Source organism: Triturus cristatus, chromosome 10 (assembly GCF_964204655.1).
Source record: "Triturus cristatus chromosome 10, aTriCri1.1, whole genome shotgun sequence".
In the NCBI taxonomy this organism is placed as follows: Eukaryota; Metazoa; Chordata; class Amphibia; order Caudata; family Salamandridae; genus Triturus; species Triturus cristatus.
The window spans coordinates 952,594,707-952,614,788 of record NC_140593.1 but is presented as its reverse complement, the minus strand read 5'-3'; the positions used below and the strand labels follow the sequence as shown (position 1 = coordinate 952,614,788).

At 49.7% G+C, this 20,082-nt stretch overlaps 1 protein-coding gene across 27 annotated transcripts in view; it reads right to left on the bottom strand.

The window, feature by feature from the left end:
• The window catches only part of OBSCN (obscurin, cytoskeletal calmodulin and titin-interacting RhoGEF), a 1,809,553-nt gene that overhangs the window by 1,759,430 nt on the left and 30,041 nt on the right, over positions 1 to 20,082 (bottom strand). The gene's annotated exons all lie outside the window — the stretch shown is intronic.

The following is a 20,082-nucleotide window of genomic DNA, read 5'->3' as shown; positions in this document are numbered from 1 at the left end:
ACCGAATAAATAAGGTAAGCTCAATCGATTTCACTCTTCTCCACTGATCGCTGTCATTTAACAGCTAGCTCTAAGACACCTTCAGGTAATTGTGCGTGTTATAAAAACAAACTTACCTCCTTGTTCCTAATAGTCTTTTTTCAGTCTGGCCCATTGTCTCCATGTACTTGCTTCAGGCTATATTTTTTCAGGACTTGTGCACAGCACGTGGCTCCCCCTTGTGTACAGGTAACATTTTACTTCAAAATCAATGAATCTCTGCTAGAACTGGGGGCTACTTTGTGTCTCAAAAATAAACCTTAATTGTTAAACAGCTGTTAAATGGTTGGCTTGCACAACATGATTGGTTCGCAGGATCACATATGGGCGCCAGAATTCAACAGTAGGGTAAGAATAAACAAAGCTAATATCAAACAACAGCGAGGTTATGCTGAGTAGAAGAAAAAAAAGAAAAAAAAGCCAATAATGTCCTGCAATGGGCATCCTTTCAGGCCAATCACAAACACGGCTGTGGGAATCTTTATCAGTTTATTAGTGCCTTTAAGGCCCACAAATAAGAAACCAGCATTAGCTGTTTGTTTGCAAATTTCTATTTTAAACACCCATTCCGGTGATATCCAGTGAACATTTACAAACTTGCCGCTTCTGTTATGGTCTTTAGCCCCTGTACGAAGTGTTCTAACAGTCGCAAATCCTGAGATGCGGTAAATCTGAGGCTTTGCAACCGGTAAAACATGTTTTGAAATGTACAAAACCCAACTGATGATGCGAAAAAGGTTTTCAGAATCCTTAAATGGGATTAGGAAATCATTAGGAATCGGAATTGGAAGGGGCGTGTTTGGGGTGTACATTCCTTATTTGTTAGCATTAATATTTTACACCTGAAATCTGGTCACAAAACATTAAAATGTTACCACCAACTCAAAGGATGTGGTAACACTTTTGCAAACCCCTTCCTCTTTGTGAATGCTGACACAAAGGTTTTTAGGAGGAGGCTGCTTACCCTAAAAATGGTTTGTGTAACTTTCCACTTTTTTTTTTTTAACTCAAAGGAAAAAGGGGCGCTTTTTATTTTAAAGGTTACTTTATTTAAAAGCAATAACAGACATGGTGGTCCGCTAACCCTAGCAGACCACCATCTTTGTGATTATGGTCAACAACAGTGGGTTGCAATTTGCAATCTACCTCAACCATTGAAGAAGTAGGTTGAATTACAACCCACTCCGAATATGTATTTTATGAACTGACCAATTAGTACACAGGTCGGTTCACAAAATCAAAAAGGATTTGGTAAAAGCCAGTGTGCAATTTGTGAACACTTTTACTGAATCACTTTTTGTTCAGGAGGCCACTGGCTCTATGGTGAACTCATTCGATAAGTGTCTTTGGGGGCTGGAAGTTGTGGGATTTTCGTGGTTAATGTAAAATTTCTTCACCAAATATACAAAGGTGAAGAGAAACCTTGTAATGTCCTTTAAAGCAAATTTAAGTTTTAAGAAATAAATGTAAATTTAAATATTCCAACAGTTAGATTATGGCTGAATTAATTTAATCTCAACTGGATGCAGTTGTGGAGTTTACAATTTTGATCAGGCTGATCAGCAAAGTGACCCTAATGCACATCAGAGTCCAAGTTACTGTCCATCATATAAGATAGCACTGTGTGAAAAACTGCAGCACCGAGTTGAGAAAAGGGTAGAAAACAGTGCAACATCAGGTTTAGTAAGAAAGTAAGATGACACATCTGGCTTCTTTGTGTGATGCAGAGCCTCACGCTGTGGCGTAAAAATGAGTCTACACTGTCAAGCATAGGCTATGAACTGGAGGTACAGCCTCCAATACAAATTCCCATGTGTAGACACCAGCAGAAGGGTCAGACATGAAAGATATGTTCTAAAGATTAAAGCGCATGTTACAAGTAGGTATATCATGCACTATGTGACTTGATCCCCTTGCTTGCAACTGCTTTTCTTTGACATTAGGATTTGGGGCAAAGTTAGTCCGAACTGCCAAGCCATGCCTTCCCTGGACCGGAAACAAGCTTCCTAGGACTGGTTTCTGGCATTTCAGCCGTCTTCAGCCAGGCTTACTTGAATCCAGTGGCAAAGTGAGCAAGGGACTCACGTCTGAGCATACCCTGCCAACTTATGGCGAACAAAGCGGTACAAAAGGGGGTGGTGATGGACGGAGCGGCTCCGTCCATCACCACCCCCTTTTGTACCACTAAGATGGTAATTGGGTAATTCACACAAGATAATTGGTGTGTTATGAACCGATAGATGCAAAAATACTCAAAACTAGATGAGGCGCAAAGGTCAAGGCCATCAGCTATTACCACCATTTATCCTATATACATTTCAGGGGACACTATATCTAATTTGGTTAAAGCCCCTTAAGCGAGTAGACACACTTGTCCAAAAAGATTTTCTTAATTTGGTTCTGGATTTCAAATGATGAGTTTTCATGACTACTTTCAGTCCATATGCCACTAGAGTATTGCACGTCGTTTTGCATGTCTCAGATGACCTCCGATCCTCGTCTTTGAAAAACGAGGATCGGAGGTCACTTAAGACATGCAAAACGACATTTGAGTTTGAGAACGCTCATAACGATTTTGAGCCTTTTATATTCATATATAACTTACAGATCCCTGTCGGAAAAGAAAGAAAGAAAGATGTGCAATACTCTAGTAGCAGATGGACTGAAAGTAGTCAAGAAAACTCATCATTTGAAATCCAGAATCAAATTAAGAAAATCTTTTTGGGTAAGTGTGTCTGAGTGTGTAAGATTGTATTCAGCAACACTACACTGATTAATATACAGATGGAATCAATATACACAGATTGTTGATTGTACTCAGCAACACTACACTTACTGATATGCAGATGGAATCAATAGAACTCGGATCTAAGCCCTGAGGAAGTCGAGGGTTATTATACCCAAAGACGAAACACATGTTGGCTGGTGTTTGAAGAATTAAAGAAAAAACTGACACATTGACGACTGCCGGATTGATTTTGTGGACTCTATGTGTTGCATGTGCTCAGAGCCATTGTTCTGTTTATATTCCAATAAGGGATGCGGGCTGATATCCTTCCTCTAGAGCACTGCAGAGATTTTGTGGATACAATATATTATTTCATACTGTGTTTTCTGTGCACCCTAATTCCCTTATTCGCCCTTCTCTGATGTACTGATATTACCAGTGTAGTAGCTATCACACTTTGCTGGCCCCAAGTGCCACTGCACCTGCTGCTCCAATGGTTTATGGATAGGAGAGGCTGTCCAGTACCACCACACAGAAAACATCTGCCCAAATCCCAGCCAAACACACACTCCTATACTTAGAGTCCTCTCAAATATACATCTTTCTGGCAAATGGAGCGTGGTTTGTCAGTAGAACAAGAGAGAAGTCCATACCAAAGAGGTCATTGACCTGCTGGATATATTACAACTGGCTCAACTCAACCAGCATGTCCGCCTTCCTACTCATCAGGCCGGCCATATTTTGGACCCGATTTGTTCCAATTTCCCCATCTCCATAAGGGATCCTCGCCCGGTGTCCTGGTCTGATCATTTTATATCCTACTTTTCTTGGATGGTATCTAACGCTGAGACACAGGTGCGCTCCTACCAGAAGCCAGCTTTTGGGAAAATTGATCCTCCGGAATTGAGACAGGCTCTGGAATCTTTGCCATAGTGCAGAGTTTTACGTGTCCGCTGGCTCAAGCGAGTGTGATTCCATCTTTTCTCGCCTGTTGTAACACGCTCTCATGCTGCTCAAGAGATAAAATTCAGGCCATCCAGGCTACATTTCCTTCTGGTAATGGTTGCAGCGAGGGGCCTTTGGCGGTGCAACTCGCTGCCTCCACCTGCTCTCTGTCAGCATTTAGAGCAGTCGACCCCCTGGAATCTCTTAAAATCCTCAGGGGGCTCAAGTCTGGTTCTCCTTCGAACTCCTGCCTGGCCAGGCTTTTGGCAGCGGTGGCAGAGTGTGTACATATAGAGGTGAACCTTATCATCAATCTGTCTCTTCAGACAGCGGCTGTTCCTCAGGGGTGGAAGCAGGCGAAGATCTTGCCGCTTCTTAAAAAACCTTCTCTGGAGCCCCTTAACCCAAGGAACTATCAGCCCATCTCCCTCCTTTTGGCTATCGCCAATGTCTGTGAGAAGGTGGTCAATAAACAACTCACAGAATATGTGGAGACTGAGGCACTTCTGCATCCAGCTCAATCGGGGTTTCGAGCCTCTCACAGCGCTGAGACTGTCTTAGTAGAGGTGGCGGAGGTCATCCGGGAGTGCCTCGCCGCCGGCGTGAGGGCGGCATTAATCTTGCTGGACCTCTTGGTGGCGTTTGACACGGTCCCACACGCTCTTCTCTTGGCCCATTTAGCAGAGATTGGTGTGCCGGAAGCTGTTTGGGGTTGGCTTAGGCCTTTCCTGGAGGAGCGGGTTGAGCAGATTTGGCTCCCTCCTTTCTCCTCCTCCCCTCAGCTGGTTACTACTGGAGTCCCGCAGGGTTCCTCCCTTAACCCTCTCCTCTTTAACATTTATGTTACGCCACTGATATATCTGGCAGAGGAGCTTGGGGATAAGGTGATGGCCTATGCGGACGATACCCAGTTGTTGTTAACTTGGGACAAAACATCGGATTCCGTCTCAGCGGCGCAACAGTGCCTAGTTTCCATTTTTAAATGGTTGGCGATGCACAGCTTAAGTGCAATGAACAAAAATCTGAGATTCTGCTCTTTGGTAAGTTCCCCGCTGACTTCCGAGAGCAGCTGTGGCCGCCCGACTCTTTATTGCCCCTTTCCTCGGGACAGCCAGCTAAAAATCTGGGAGTGTGGTTCGATGAGAGTCTTTCTTTCTCAACACACATTAAGAAACTGGCCGGCTGCTGCTTCAGCCTTCTTAAGACTCTTAGGAACTTTTTTCCACTCCTCCCGCAGACAGTAAGAGAAACTGTCATGTGTGCTTTGATTTTGTCACGATTCGATTATGCCAATGCCCTCTATGCTGGCGCCCCTGGCTACCTGCTTAAAAAGCTACAGGTGGTTCAGAATACGGCAGCCAGATTGTTATTGGGCATTTCGGCGAGGAAGAGTGTGGTTCTCCAATTGCGCTCTCTCCATTGGCTGCCTGTGGCGGACAGGGTCAAGTTTAAATCTTTGGTTCTGGCCCATCATGCTCTCCACAGTTATGGCCCCCTTTATCTTCAGAGGCGCTTCTCTTTTTACGTTCCTTAGCGAGCCCTCCGTTCCATGTCCCTTCATTTTGCTCGGGTCCCGCGCTTCAAGTTCCAGAGGCTACGGTGCAGCTCTTTTGTGGTGAAGGCAAGTGTGGCCTGGAATGCCCTCCCCCTTGCCTTGCGGTCCATCCAGGACCCAGCTGTGTTCAAAAGGAAACTTAAGACTCATTTCTTTGCTTGATAGCTTCTTCTTGCACCCCTGTGGCATCGCGCTGGGACACTCACGAGTATCCGAGCGCGTTATAAATGGATATAACATAACATAACATTGGTATCTAGGCTACAAGAGGAGCGTTGTGAATTATTCCCGCTACTGAAAATCAGTGCTACAAAGTTAGTCCGAAAAACCTATTTGATGTGGAGACCCCACAACGAAGATCAAAAATGAATCCTTTTAAGAAAGGATGCCAGCATCCAGGATCAAACCTGTTGACAACACTTGCAAAATATTCCTATTCTTTATGAGGCACTCGTAGTTAAGGCCTAAACTTCATAATGAGTATATGATTAACCTGCTGGAAGCGCCAACGCTAGTTATGTTGCCATAACAGAACCAGGCAGGGGCGCAACTAGACCCGAACTTACAACATGCAAGAGGGGAAGCAATGAAGGTGGAGGAAATACTTCAAGCAATGGCGGTGAAGCCATCCCCAGAGCCAATATAAGTAGAAACCCTCGCAATTATTATTGTCCAATAATAACAACACTAACAATATAGGTGCCTGCACAATCTGTCCGATACATACCGCCTAATTTACTGCATGTTAATCTGGTGTGTGTTTTAATAGTAGGCAGCAGTCAGACTGGAAATGCTAATTAGCAACAAGCATTGGCTATGTCAAAAGGTCTCAGCAATCCGAAATGTATTTGCGTTGTTCAGGTTGTTGATTTTAGCCATGTGTAATAGAGTGGCTATTGAGCTGTAGAAACTGGAAGGCTTTGCCCTGCCCTCCGAGAAGCCTTTAGTGATACCAGCCACGCTACATCGCATGTTGTTTGGAGGAAGGGCGATGTGGTGTGGAGCCTGAAGGCAAGCCCCATCTTCAGGTGAGTCATTCACCGCATTCTTACCTCAGGTGGCAGCAGAGAAGCAGGATTGGAGGTTAGAAGAGTAGAGACCAGATTCTCCAGTTGTCAGCTCAGGAGGTTGAGCACTGCGCACATAAGAGTCACTCAGTAAAGGGAGCAAGTAACAACTGCTGGCTCAGCCAGTACGAATAACAGATCCTTGGACACAGGGACAGGAAGGGAAGCAGAGGGACTGTAGGAAGTGACACGCCACACAAGGATGTACGACCCAGGAGACTGGCAGGGGAAAACTGCACTACAGAACCTGCTGCAGGAAGGAGTCTGGTCAGAATAAGCCCGCCCCATGGAAAGTCAGTGTGCCAACAAAGACCAAATTTACTAACCTCACAGTGGTCAGGTCACAAAAGAGTTGTGACCTAATGCCAGAACAGCCGACTTTGGAACTACAGAACCAGGTTTGAGCCATGGCATTAACTCAACATCCTGTGATTACTGGCAAATCAGTTAATCGCCCGTGCCTAAAAAAATGTATCTGAACTAGTACTCATGTAAAGAGCTGTAATGTTCTGCCAAAAGAAAAAAAAGATTGGACTGAGTGTTTGCGCCAGGTACGTGCACAGCATGAGCGGACGCGAGGATGGTGAACAGTCCAACCTTACAGCTTACATCGCCTCTGCTGAGTACAGCAGCACTGCACGTGCTGGATCACCACAATGATGGATGGAGGGGGCAAGCAGCGATGAGGAAGGGTATGAGGGGACAGGTCAAGCAGCGATGAGGGAGAGGGTTGGGGCACGGAACAGGCACTCTGTGAAATATCGTCTGACATTTAATTTCGGTCTTTGAATGCCCAGCAAATGTGATGAGATAATAACATTATTTACAGCTCTCTTTGCAACGGCGCTCAGAGCACGTGAAAACACGAGTGCTCCTGACGAGGACTTTAAAACATAGATAAAAGCTCCTAAAATAGTCATTAAATGAGAGCAGTGGATGGACAGTAGTAATTAGTCCATACTCTCAGGGAGGGTTAACCTCATCAAGAGGCACGACACATGCATGCCATGGACAAATAGGGACAAAGAATAGGAGAGTGACGATGGAGCCAGCAAATGGGAAGCCTATGGGCAGGATGAAGCCCACAAAGTATATACAACAAAAGTATATACAACATGTCTCTTTGGAGACAGCGCATGCACAGTCTGAGCCGAGACCTAAAAACATCAACAACAGAGAGGTGAGCTATCTGCAATACATCAAGTGGCAGTGGTGATAATCAGCTAAGAAGCTTCTAGATGCAACGAAAAGCTAAATCTAATTGAGACAACACTAACAAACATGGATGGGCCCTAAAACCCACCCCTTACCCTTCTCTTAGGTCCAGGTAGCACTAATAAGCCACATGTGGTGGACATTCAAAACAATTGACCCCAATGGGAAAAGAACTCAGTGGGTTAGGTGCTGGCTGCTCAAACCTGGGTAGTGTCTGCTGTGAAATACCAAGGCCTCAGCACAGCAGCAACTAGCAAAATAGTGAGATTTCGGCATTGACCAGAGGATGAGCGCGCTCACTGCGTGGACTCTGCACTGCAGCACTTCCAATTAACAAACTGAAATGGAGCATCCAACATTGAGGAAAAACTGTTCTCCTTACGGAGTGCTGCATCTCTAGCACTCACCAAGAACAGGCAGTGTGGAATGTAGATGTGCTTGATGAATGTGGACGGTTTTGAGATATTTTGTGACATTATTCACAGAATGGCCTCTTCAACTGCAAGCAAATGAGCTCAGAATTCCATGAACAGGAAGAGGAGAAAATGAATCAGATCTAATTAAAAACTGCGCCCATTCGTTAAAACGTCACTTGTCTCCGGTATTTCAACCCTCCCTGCTGCCACGTGCAGTGTTCTGCAAGTAACACCTGTCGGTGACTGAGGTTCAAACCAGGAGGTCTGTGGGCAGTGAGCGCTGTAGGTTTCGCTCTGTTGTTGTTACAGGCTGCTCAAACAAAAAGGCTGAGTGGAACAAAAGCGCAGTGCCGGGCTTAGCACAACCCAGAAAGGAAACATTAGCTAAGCATTGTCACACAAATAGACCTTTTAATCCGCCAACCTTTTAGCCAGTCGGTCTCCAGCCCTTCACTAAGCACATTCCCCTAGCGTCTTTGGAAGCAACAAGTCGAAATTTTGGGCGTAGTGACGCTTTCAAGAAGCTATGTGTTCAGCGCGTCGTAAAAGGCCCTTTTGTGGGGGACGATGGGCCGAACCTTTGAAGAATTAAGCTCCTCTCGCGGCCTATCATAGAGAGAGGGGCCGGGTCCGCGCACACAGCTGAGCCCCTGGTGTCAGCAGGCACAGCTGCGGGAGAGCAGCAGGCCCACATGGTACATTCTCCAGGGCGGAGACCTGGGAACTGACACATGGTGGAGTCAGCGCTATGCGGTTCTAATCCTGGCGCTGCCTCTGACGCGGCGTGACCTTGGGGAAGTCACCATCCCTTGCTGTCAGTCTCCGGAAGGGTAAGGGGGAGATGCCATGGGTGACTGCCCTTTCCAGTCTCCGTGCGTTCACCGAGCGGCAGTCCTGCTAACCTTGGAAGCAGTTTCTTAGGATGATCCGCTCAGAGATCCTGAGCTGAGGCGAGCAGGGGGACCCAAAACCATAACCTCGGCTTCGGTGTTGGGTAATTTGCAGAAAAAGAGTGCTGGTGCCCAACGGTTTCCTTGTGAGGCCATGGCCTGCTCATAGGTTTCCATTCACCAAAATATCAGTGGCAGGGGAAGTGAAATCCCACGCCATTTGACCTTTACACATGCTTACTCACACACTCCCTCACACATAAACCCACTCACCCACAAGCATGCGCATAATATAGATTGAATAGCATTTTTTACTTACCTCAGCTGCCAGATAGTATCATATTCCAGTTAATTGTACTCCATTTATTACACTAATAGTGAAAAATATTATACACTATATGTGTAATAAAAAAATTGTCAGAAAACCAGGAAAGTGGAGCAATACCCTATGTCCTTAGCTGCCCCTGTGTTGCTGGCACTGATTTTGCCAATTCTAAGGCCAGGGGTCGCAAAGGCAGCACCAAGGGTCGCAATGGGTAAGCCAGGCTCTGGCAACCCCTAAACAGTGGCGTAACAAAACTTGGGGCCCCTCTACAAAGTACACAGAGGGCACTCCCCTCCATGGCACACCCCCTACCACTTTTGTTGAGGGATGCCCTAGAACTCGGGGCACCCCCGCACAGCAGGAGCTGTAGGGGCTAATATTACTTCACTGCCCCTAAATGACATCCATGACTGCTTCCCCCTCTGAACCCTCGCCTCGGGTGCTTCCCTTCCATGGCCCAAAAAGAAACAACCCCAAGCCTTTGGTGCTCTCACCATCCCTGGGCAAGTTGTTTGGCTGGGGAGTTCGCAAATCAGTGCTTTAATTTTTAGTTTAGACTTGAATGTTATGCTACCAGTTAACATAACAGATTAAACTTTTATATATCTGGGTAAAATGTGCCACAATGATGCAAACTCACTCAAGTCAAGTAAACTGCACAATTTGGTGGCCGGTAATCAGGGTCGAACTGGAACAGAAAATAGGCTTGGGCACCAAGCGGCCCCCCCATTGGCAAATCAACAGTTTTAAACTTGTAAAGACAGGCAAGCTGCATAAGTTACAAGGTACGGGAGACTGCATGCACTGGCGCTTGCTGCAGGAAATATTTGCAGTAATATCAGAGAAATAAAATCTCGACCCGACAAACCATACAATTGGCCCACAAGCAGCCAAAAAGACAACTCAAGCAGTGATATGTCAGACCAGCCCTTCAGGCACTGTCTTCTTGCCCTTTAGGCAAGTCCAGCCCTATTGGGGATCTTCGTGGTGTGGTGAAAGCCATGATGTAGGAAGGTGGATATCTGACTATGGTTACCCCCAACTTTTTGCCTAGTGTCTAGCTGGTTTTTCGACTTAGTTGGCCTGAGATCCTGCCATTCAGGGTCTCAGGCTGTCTGCTCTCTCTTTAAAATGGACTCCATGTACCCTAGGTACATAACCAATTGGTAAGGATCACCTTATTGGACCCTGTACAGTGTACCCTAGGTACCCAGGGCATAGGTGTACCCTAGGCCTCCCAGGGGCTGCAGCATGTATTATGCCACCCCTGGTCTGGCCTTCCAATCAGACACAACTGGCTGATCACTCAGCTGGGGCAAGGTCGTGTAATCACCCCTTGCTTAGATATAGTATGCCTATATCTACCCTTATATATAGACACATGTGTACCTATCAGTCACTCCTATGGCAGGCCTTAACAATCCTGGAGGCAGAGTGCTTGGTAACATGTGAGATGGTGCTCTAGCATGAGCTGAGCCTGTCTGCAGCTTTCGGAACCATGTCCTTATAGCTGTTCTATGATATAGCCTACCATATACTCTTAAAGTGCCTTATAATCTTAAACGGTTATGGTAACTATGGTTTGGCTTTATCAAAACATGTCGTGTAAGGTGTCTAACACTTTGGAATAATACCCCCATACCATTTCTGGTGATGAGGATATTATTCCTCCCTTCTAGAGGGAGAGACATGTTAAAATCCTACTTTGCTGTTTAACTCTAACCAAAGCCTCAGCATCACAAAATGGATGCTGCTGCCACAGACACAAGTCTGACCTCCTGCTGCTGGGAGTGATCCCAGCCAGGGAGGCCTGGACAATAGGTTTCCTGCTTGGGGAGGTGCTAGCACCTCCCCAGACAGCCTTTAGTGTATTGGGGCAGGGTGGGCTGAAAGGAATGAGACATGCCTGGGGCACACAAGGTGTTCCTTGCATAGTCCAGTTCAAACCGGCGCTGGGGCACTCCAGCCCCAGCTCTGGCGCGAAACTGGACAAAGGGAAGTGGGTGTAACCACCCCCTCCCAGGTCCCACCCATAAGGCGTGACCTAGCAGGTATCCCAGCCCCCCAGATTAGTATAAGAGTGGGAGTTGGGCCTCAAGACTTTAGATTATCCTGAACCTGCAAAACTGAACAGAAACTCTGGACCTTCGACATTCGACGAAAGAAGAAGACTGAAGAATCTCCCTTGTAGCCAAGGAGTGGCTACCCTGTGCAAACAGGCACCATCAAGAGACTACCCTTTGCTTTGCCCACGTTCTACGAGGAACCGACTGCAGAGCCCGACCAGAGCCTTGACTTCCAGACTTCTCCGACCCTGATCCACATCTACAGCAGAGCTGAGATCCGTGGAGGCGACGAGCGACGTGGGACCGGCTACCTGGAAAAAGTGGCTAGTAACTTAAAGCGCAGCTTCTGAGGTACCCTCGAAGTTGTGCACCGGGGATTGAGAAGCCCCAACCCCAAGCACCATCTGCACCGAAGATCAGCCCCCCACACTCCACGAGTCCTGCGTGGGGCCCTTCAGCATTTTCCTGCTTGCCGCGTCTGTCCGGTTGCTTGCCCGCTGGCTAGTGGACTTTGTGACGACGCACCCTGAAATCTTCTGCGCTGGTTTGGCTCCTCCAGACTGGCTCCCGCTTCTCTGCAAAGAAGAAGCACCCCAGACCTTCCTGGTCTGCACCAGAAGCAAGTCCTCCGTTCTTCGTGGGTTCCGCTTGCCAAGGCTTGGTGAGTCCTAGTCCAACTTCGACGCCGCCGACAGCAAGAGCCTTCGTGGGACAGCTCGCCTCCTGGTCCTGGTCGTCCTCGACGCTTCCTGGTCCTCCTGGCTGCAGCGACAAGCTTCACCTTCACCTGCAATCTTCACGACATCGCCTGGTTCCACGTGGTCACTGGCTAGTGACCTTGACTCTGTCCCTTCTTCTTGCAGGTTTCTTCTCTTCTTGATCCCAGCCTTGGGATCCACCGGACACTCTTCACTGACTGCCTGTCAGCATCTTTCTTCAGGCATCCATAGGAGTCGACGACGAAAACGACGCATCTTCACCCCTATGCACCCGCAGCCTGTGGGCTAGGTAACTTGGGTACTCCGGTGCTCATCAGGATAGTGACTATCCTAGTGTCTAGTTTTCAAGTCTCAACTTCCTAGCTACTCCGGAAGTGTCCTAAATCTACCGTTTTCTAAACTGTACTATTGCTATTGACTTTTACGCATTACGCGTGAGTGTTTCCACTCTGCACATGAATCCCGTGGGCCTCCCACTTCCTAACTAACGCTAGTGTAGTGTAGCCCCAGCGATTCCCTAGGCCTAGGCCTATTCTATTTCCGTGACAGTGGTTCTTATACCACTTACTTAGTATATGGTTTGCGTGGCCCCTAGGGCCTAACTGTATTACTTACCTGTGTGACTTAATGTATGCTTAAATAAGACTGTGTTGTACTTACCTCTAATCTCATAAAGAGTGCTGAGGGTTTGACTAGAATAAATACACTTTATTTTATATATATATCTGTTGTGGTGTCCTTTCATTTGGTATTCAAGGGATTATATATGGTATCACAGCTGGCTTCACATGCCATTCAGAGTTTAGCCTAAGACTGCTCTTGTCCATGCTACCACTAGGATAGCTGGTCTATAAGGTTGACTTTACAACCAATCACCATAAGGGTATTTGGACTGATATAAGGTGTACACTAGAACTAGTGACATCATACATCAGGCCAACTTCTCACACATGACCTGAATGGAAACAAGTGAGCCTAACTTCTTGAAGGAGGACTTTGGCTGAGGTTTCTACTCAAAATAGAATGGGGTCAAATAATGCCTTTCCCTGCTTAACTTTCACTTACATGTGCTAAAAAGGCATAGACTCTGGAAGGGCACTCATCTCATAAAATATTCCAGCACTTTATTGGTTTGAGAACAGAATTTGTATTTCAAATCAATCAATCAATCAATCAATCAATCAATCATTCGCATTTATAAAGCGCGCTACTCACCCATAAAGGGTCTCAAGGAGCTGGGGAGGGGGGGGGGGGTCAGTGCTCGAAGAGCCAGGTCTTGAGCTGCCTTCTGAAGGAGAGGTGTTCAGGTATGGCGCGAAGGTGGCTGGGCAGAGAGTTCCAGGTCTTCGCTGCCAGGAAAGAGAAGGATCTTCCTCCGGCGGTGGCTTTGCGGATGCGGGGTACGGCTGCCAGGGCCTGTCCGGCGGATCGTAGAGTGCGCGGAGGAGTGTAGAAGGAGACGCGGTTGTTGATGAGTTTGGGTCCGAGGTTGTGAAGGGCTTTGTGTGCGTGGGTGAGGAGTCGGAAGGTGATCCTCTTGTTGACGGGGAGCCAATGGAGTTTTTTCAGGTGTCCTGAGATGTGGTGGTGGCGAGGGATGTCCAGGATGAGTCTTGCGGCAGCGTTCTGGATCCGTTGGAGTTTCCTCAGCAGCTTGGTGGTGATGCCCGCGTACAAGGTGTTCCCGTAGTCCAAGCGACTGGTGACGAGGGCGTGGGTGACGGTCTTTCTGGTGTCGGTGGGGATCCAGCGGAAGATCTTGCGGAGCATGCGGAGGGTGTTGAAGCATGCTGAGGTCACCGAGTTCACCTGTCTGGTCATGGTGAGGGATGAGTCCAGGATGAAGCCGAGGTTGCGTGCGTGGTCGGTGGGTTGGGGAGTGCTGCCTAGGGCGGGGGGCCACCAGGAGTCGTCCCATGCGGTGGGGCCGAGGATGAGGACCTCCGTCTTGTCGGCGATCAGTTTCAGGCGGCTGTCTGTCATCCAGTTCGCCACTTCCTTCATTCCTTCATGAAGTCTGGTCCTAGCTGAGGTGGGGTTGTTTGTGAGTGATAAGATGAGCTGGGTGTCGTCGGCGTATGATATAAGGTCCAGTCCGTGTTAGCGTGCGATGTTCGCCAGGGGGGTCATGTAGATGTTGAAGAGAGTGGGGCTGAGGGAGGATCCTTGAGGTACGCCGCAGATGATCTCCGTGGCTGTGGATCTTAAGGGGGGCAGGCGGACTCTCTGAGTCCTTCCGGAGAGGAAGGAGATGATCCATTCGATGGCCTTGCCTCTGATGCCGGCGTTGCTGAGGCGTCGTATCAGGGTGCGGTGGCAGACCGTGTCGAAGGCTGCGGAGAGGTCCAGGAGTATGAGGGCCACGGTCTCACCCTTGTCGGTCAGGGCTCTGATATCGTCCGTGGCTGCGATGAGGGCGGTTTCGGTGCTGTGGTTGGTCCTGAAACCGAACTGTGTGGGGTCGAGGGAGTCGTTGGTTTCCAGGGCGTTGGAGAGTTGAGTGTTGACAATTTTCTCAATCACTTTGGCGGGGAACGGCAGGAGAGAGATGGGCCGGAAGTTTTTGAGTTCGGTGGGGTCTGCTGTGGGTTTCTTTAAGAGGGCGTTGAGCTCTGCGTGTTTCCAGCTCTCCGGGAAGGTGGCGGTGGTGAGGGAGGCGTTGATGACATCTCGGAGGTGCGGTGCGATGATGTCGTCGGCTTTGTTGTAGATGTGGTGCGGGCAGGGGTCCGATGGGGATCCGGAGTGGATCGAGTTCATGACGCGGGTGGTCTCCTCGGTGGTGGTTGGGCTCCAGGTGAGGATGGTGGTGATGTCGGTAGCGGGTTCCGGGGGGGGGGTTCGTGTCGGTGGTCGGGAAGCTGTTGTATATGTCGGTGATCTTGTGGTGGAAGAAGGTCGCGAGCGAGTCGCAGAGGTCCTGTGATGGGGGGATGGAGTGGTTTTCTGCGTCCGGGTTGGAGAGCTCTTTGACGATGGCAAATAGTTCCTTGCTGTTGTGTGCGTTTTTGTCAAGTCTGTTCCGGTAGGCTGTTTTTCGGGCGGCGCGGAGGTGTTGGTGGTGTTGGCGGGTGGCGTCCTTGAGAGCTGACATGTTCTCTTCGGTCTGGTTGAGGCGCCACGTCTTCTCGCGGGCGCGGCATTCTTTCTTGGAGTCCTTGAGGTCGGGGGTGAACCAGGAGTTTTTCTTGTGGTTGTTGGTGCTGGCTTGAGCTTTCAGGGGGGCCAGGAGGTCGGCGCAGTCGGAGATCCAGTTGGTGAGGTTGTTGGCGGCTTCGTTTGGGTCGGTGGTGCTGGTGGGTCGGTTCTGGGAGAGGGTTGATGCGAGCTGATCCGTGGTGATACGAGTCCAGTGTCTTCTTGGTGGTTGCTGGGTGTGGTGGTGCACAGTGGTCTTCTTGAAGATGAAGTGGACGCAGCTGTGGTCCGACCAGGTGAGTTCGGTGGTGTGGCTGAAGGTGATGTGTTTGCTGGAGGAGAAGATGGGGTCGAGCGTGTGTCCAGCGTAGTGGGTGGGTGTGTTGACTAGCTGATTCAGTCCCAGGTTGGTGAGGTTGTCCAGTAAGGCGGTGGTGGTGTTGTCGGTGAGGTTCTCCAGGTGAAAGTTGAGGTCTCCTAGGAGGATGTAGTCGGTGGACGAGAGTGCGTGAGGGGTGACGAAGTCTGCGATGTCTTCGCTGAACTTGGTGCGGGGTCCTGGTGGTCTGTACATGAGGGTGCCTCTGAGGGTGGTCTTGGGGTCGCTGTGGATCGTGAAGTGGAGATGTTCGGCATCGGGGAGTGAGTTGTCGGTGTTGGTTGAGATGCGGATGGAGTTTTTGTGTGCGATGGCGATGCCTCCTCCGATGCGGTTGGTGCGGTCTTTCCGGATGATTTTGTAGCCGTCGGGGATGGCTATGGCGATGTCGGGTGCCGAGGAGGGATTCATCCAGGTCTCGGTGAGGAAGGCGATGTCCGGGTTCGTAGAGTTGATGAGGTTCCACAGTTCGATGGCGTGCCTGTGGATGGATCGGGTGTTGACCAGGATGCAGTGGAGATTACTTCCGGGGGAGTTGTTCTTGACGGGAGCGGTGTTGGTCCGTGGCCAGGTGAAATGACAGTTGTTGCAGGTGAAGGGTCCGTGGGTCCGTTTAGGGTGGGCGCGGTAGCAGCCCGGAGTGCGGCCGGGGTTGAGGTTGACGAGGGTGGCGGAGTCGTAGGTCAGGCAGGGGGCGCGGGGGCCAGGGGTTCGGGCGCTGAGCGCGGGCCAGGCGCGGACGGGCGCAGACGGGCTTGCCTTAGGCGCGCCTTAGGTGCGCCTTAGGCGCGCCAGCGGCGCGCCCGCTGCGTGCGGCCGCCATTTAAGGGGTAGCCGGGGAGGCGGGGTCAGCTGGGAGGCGGGAGGAGGGCGGGTAGGGGAAAAAAGCGGCAAAAAAGCGGCGGCGGGAAAAAGGCTCCGAAGGCGAGGAGGCCTAGAAAAATGAAAAAGGCGCAGAAAAACAGGAAAAACGAGGGGGAGACGGCGGGAGGGCAAGGGGGACGGCACTCAGGAGATGCAGGCACTCGGGGATACAGAAGGAAACCAGGGGCGCGCGATCACACAACACAGGCACTCGGGGATACAGAAGGAAACCAGGGGAGCGCGGTCACACAGCACAGGCACTCGGGGATACAGAAGGAAAAAAAGGGGAGCGTGAACGCAGACAAGCGGCAACACAGGCACTCGGGGCACAGGCAGCGATGCAGGCAAAAGGAGAAGTCAGAACAGGGGATCTGGTGGCGCTGTGAGGACAGGGGAGCGACCTACCCTGGGGTCAAGGGTCGCTACCACTGCCTCGCAGCGGCCGCCATTTAAGGGGTAGCCGGGGTCAGCTGGGAGGCGGGAGGAGGGCGGGTAGGGCAAAAAAGCGGCAAAAAAGCGGCGGCGGGAAAAAGGCTCCGAAGGCGAGGAGGCCTAGAAAAATGAAAAAGGCGCAGAAAAACAGGAAAAACGAGGGGGAGACGGCGGGAGGGCAAGGGGGACGGCACTCAGGAGATGCAGGCACTCGGGGATACAGAAGGAAACCAGGGGAGCGCGATCACACAACACAGGCACTCGGGGATACAGAAGGAAACCAGGGGAGCGCGGTCACACAGCACAGGCACTCGGGGATACAGAAGGAAAAAAAGGGGAGCGTGAACGCAGACAAGCGGCAACACAGGCACTCGGGGCACAGGCAGCGATGCAGGCAAAAGGAGAAGTCAGAACAGGGGATCTGGTGGCGCTGTGAGGACAGGGGAGCAACCTACCCTGGGGTCAAGGGTCAAATCAACCCCAGCAATCTATCTTTCTTACCCCCATGTTGGTTACCACCCTGTCTTACTACTTTGCAACCTTCGATCTAAATGGATTAAGCCCCTGGATCACTATTAGTGAAAATAGGTCATACAAGGAACTTACTGTTATGTTATGTTAATTATAGCTTATATAGCGCATGATCACCTACAGGTCTCTTAGCGCTTGTAGAGAAATCTCAGGTACCTTCAACCATCCCCAATGAGTACCAAACGAATGAATTAGACTATGGCCAGGGCTTCCCTAAACCGATAAGTCTTGAGACGCTTCCTGAAAGGGAGGAGGGCGGGTTCCTTATAGATGTTCTCCGGCAATTCATTCCGGAGTAGGGGAGTTAAAACAGAGAAAGCTCTGCCACCTTTAGATGCCATTTTGGCTTGTGAGGGGGCCAAGAGGCCCGCCGTAGACGAAGTATGCGTCCCGGTGCATATTTCATCAGGCGCTCCTTGATATAGCCAGGAGCCTGGCCATAGATGGCTTTGTGGGCAAAGCAAAGGCCCTTGAACTTGGCTCTCTGTTGACCGGGAGCCAATGCAACTTAAGCAGCAGAGGGGTGGTGTGAGCCCTTCTAGGGAGCCCAAAAGTCAGCCTAGCTGCGTCGTTCATGATCATCTGCAGCTTGCTGATTAATTTCTCAGGAAGGCCAATATAAAGGGCATTGCCATAGTCCAACCTGGACACGATTGTGGCTGACACGATCATCTGTAGAGTAGTAGGCGAGAGCAGGGAGGCAAGTTTTCGCAGCTGTCGCATTATGCCCAGGCAAGTGCCAACCACCGAGGCCACTTGATTGGTCAGGGAAAGGTTGGCGTCGATCTTAATGCCCAGGCTTTTTACGACAGGAACTGGTGTAGGGGCAGTGCCGAGCTCAGGCCAAAAAAGGTCATTCCAGGGGTTACCTTTAGGAGAGATTACAAGGACCTCTGTTTTATACGGATTGACTTTTAATGAATTGGCTGTCATCCAATTCACAGTGTACCTAAGGATGTTCTGCACGCAAGTCTGGGCTTGCGGGGAATTATTAATCTGCAGAATAAGTTGGGTGTCATCTGCATAATTAAATACTTGACAGTCCATACCGGCTAGGGCTGCCACTAATGGCTGGAGATACACGTTGAAAAGGAGAGGTGATAGAGCTGAGCCCTGGGGGACCCCACAGCTCAGAGCACCACTGTTTGACGTTTGTTCACCCAGTTGGATCCTTTGGGACTGCCCTAGCAAAAAGGACTCAATCCACTGATGGGCCAACCCGCAGATACCCAGATTGGCAATCCGAAATAGGAGTCGCGCATAATTGACCGTATCGAACGCCGCTGACAGATCTAACAAAATCAGGGCGCTCGTATCTTTCTTATTGGCTCCAACTCTGAGCTCGCCGAGCACAGCCAACATCACTAATTCAGTACTATGATGAGCCCTGAAGCCGGCCTGCCACACTTGGGGTAGTTGGTGTTCCTCTATAAAAGATTAAAGTATTGTGAGGACATGTTGCTCCAGAACCTTTGCTAAAGAAGGAAGCTGGGAAATGGGTCTATAGTTTTTAAGGTTGGCCGCATTAGCCCCTGGCTCCTTCAACAGTGGGGTGACCTTGGCTTCCCTCATGCTAATGGGCAGGTGGCCTGTCTCCAAGGAGTGATTAAGTAGAGAGAGGATCTCTATTTCTAGCCCGGGAAGGGCCATATGAAAAATCCTTGGAGGACAGGGATCTGTAGGGGAACCCAATTTGATGCGATTCATCAGGCATGATAAGCGAGCTAAGTCAAAGTTCCAAAAGACGGTGAGCTTCTCACCTAGATTGCGGGGGCTAGAGTCTGGTCCAGGGCCATCTGATTTGTTGGAATGTTTTCTATTTCAGTGAGAATATCTCTGACCTTCTGAAGAAAGAAGTCCTGAAATGTATTGCAGTCTGTCGGCTCGGCTGCCAATTTCTGTTCTGACTTCTGGCTAAGCTCTTTGAGAATTCTAAATGTTTCCCTCTGTTTGTTGGTAGCATCCGTGATTCTGGCCTCATAATATTCACCCTTTCTGGCCATTATGGCCTTTTTGTATAGGGTTAGCATGGCTTTGTAGCTTGCAAGCGCTACTGGATGGTATAATTTGCGCCATAATCTCTCAGCTTGACGAAGAGTTTGCATAAACCAGGGGGCTCCCTTACCTTTGTCTCCGACTCTTTCCCTCCGGGCCGGTGCCACCTGATCTATGGCCCTGCTCAAGTTTCCCATTAGAGCCTCACTCTCCTGATCAAGGTTATCTTTCGTAGATTTTTTGGGGGCGATACTAAGCAAGGAGCCAATTAGGTTGTCGGCCTCAATCTTGTTCCAGCTGCGCACCACTCTCCACTCGGGAGGTGGACGTAGCAGTTGGCTAGCCAGAGCAACCCAGCAACTATTAATGAGTGATCTGACCAGGTGCAAGGGCTGATGTTTATGAGGCTCGCCTGTGGCACAGTAGTCCGGACAAGGTCCAGGATATGTCCTTTAACATGAGTGGGGGGAGTCCACCAGCTGGCAGTCCCATCGAGCTCATTGCTCCCTCAAATTGACTAGCAGGTGGCTCTCTTGGAAATACATCCCAATAGTAGTTGAAGTCTCCAACCAATAGGAGGCGTTAGTACCAGGAGCAGAGATCGCTGATAATCTTCGAGAACGCCTCGTTGAACCTCGGCGTTGCTCGCGGGGACGATATGCCACCACGAGGCATATCGTCCCGTGTTGTGAACTCTCCACTGTCCATTGGTTTCATTTTATCATCAGGCACTTCACTCAGGCATCAATTGAGATGCACAGTAGGGGCCGCAAAAATC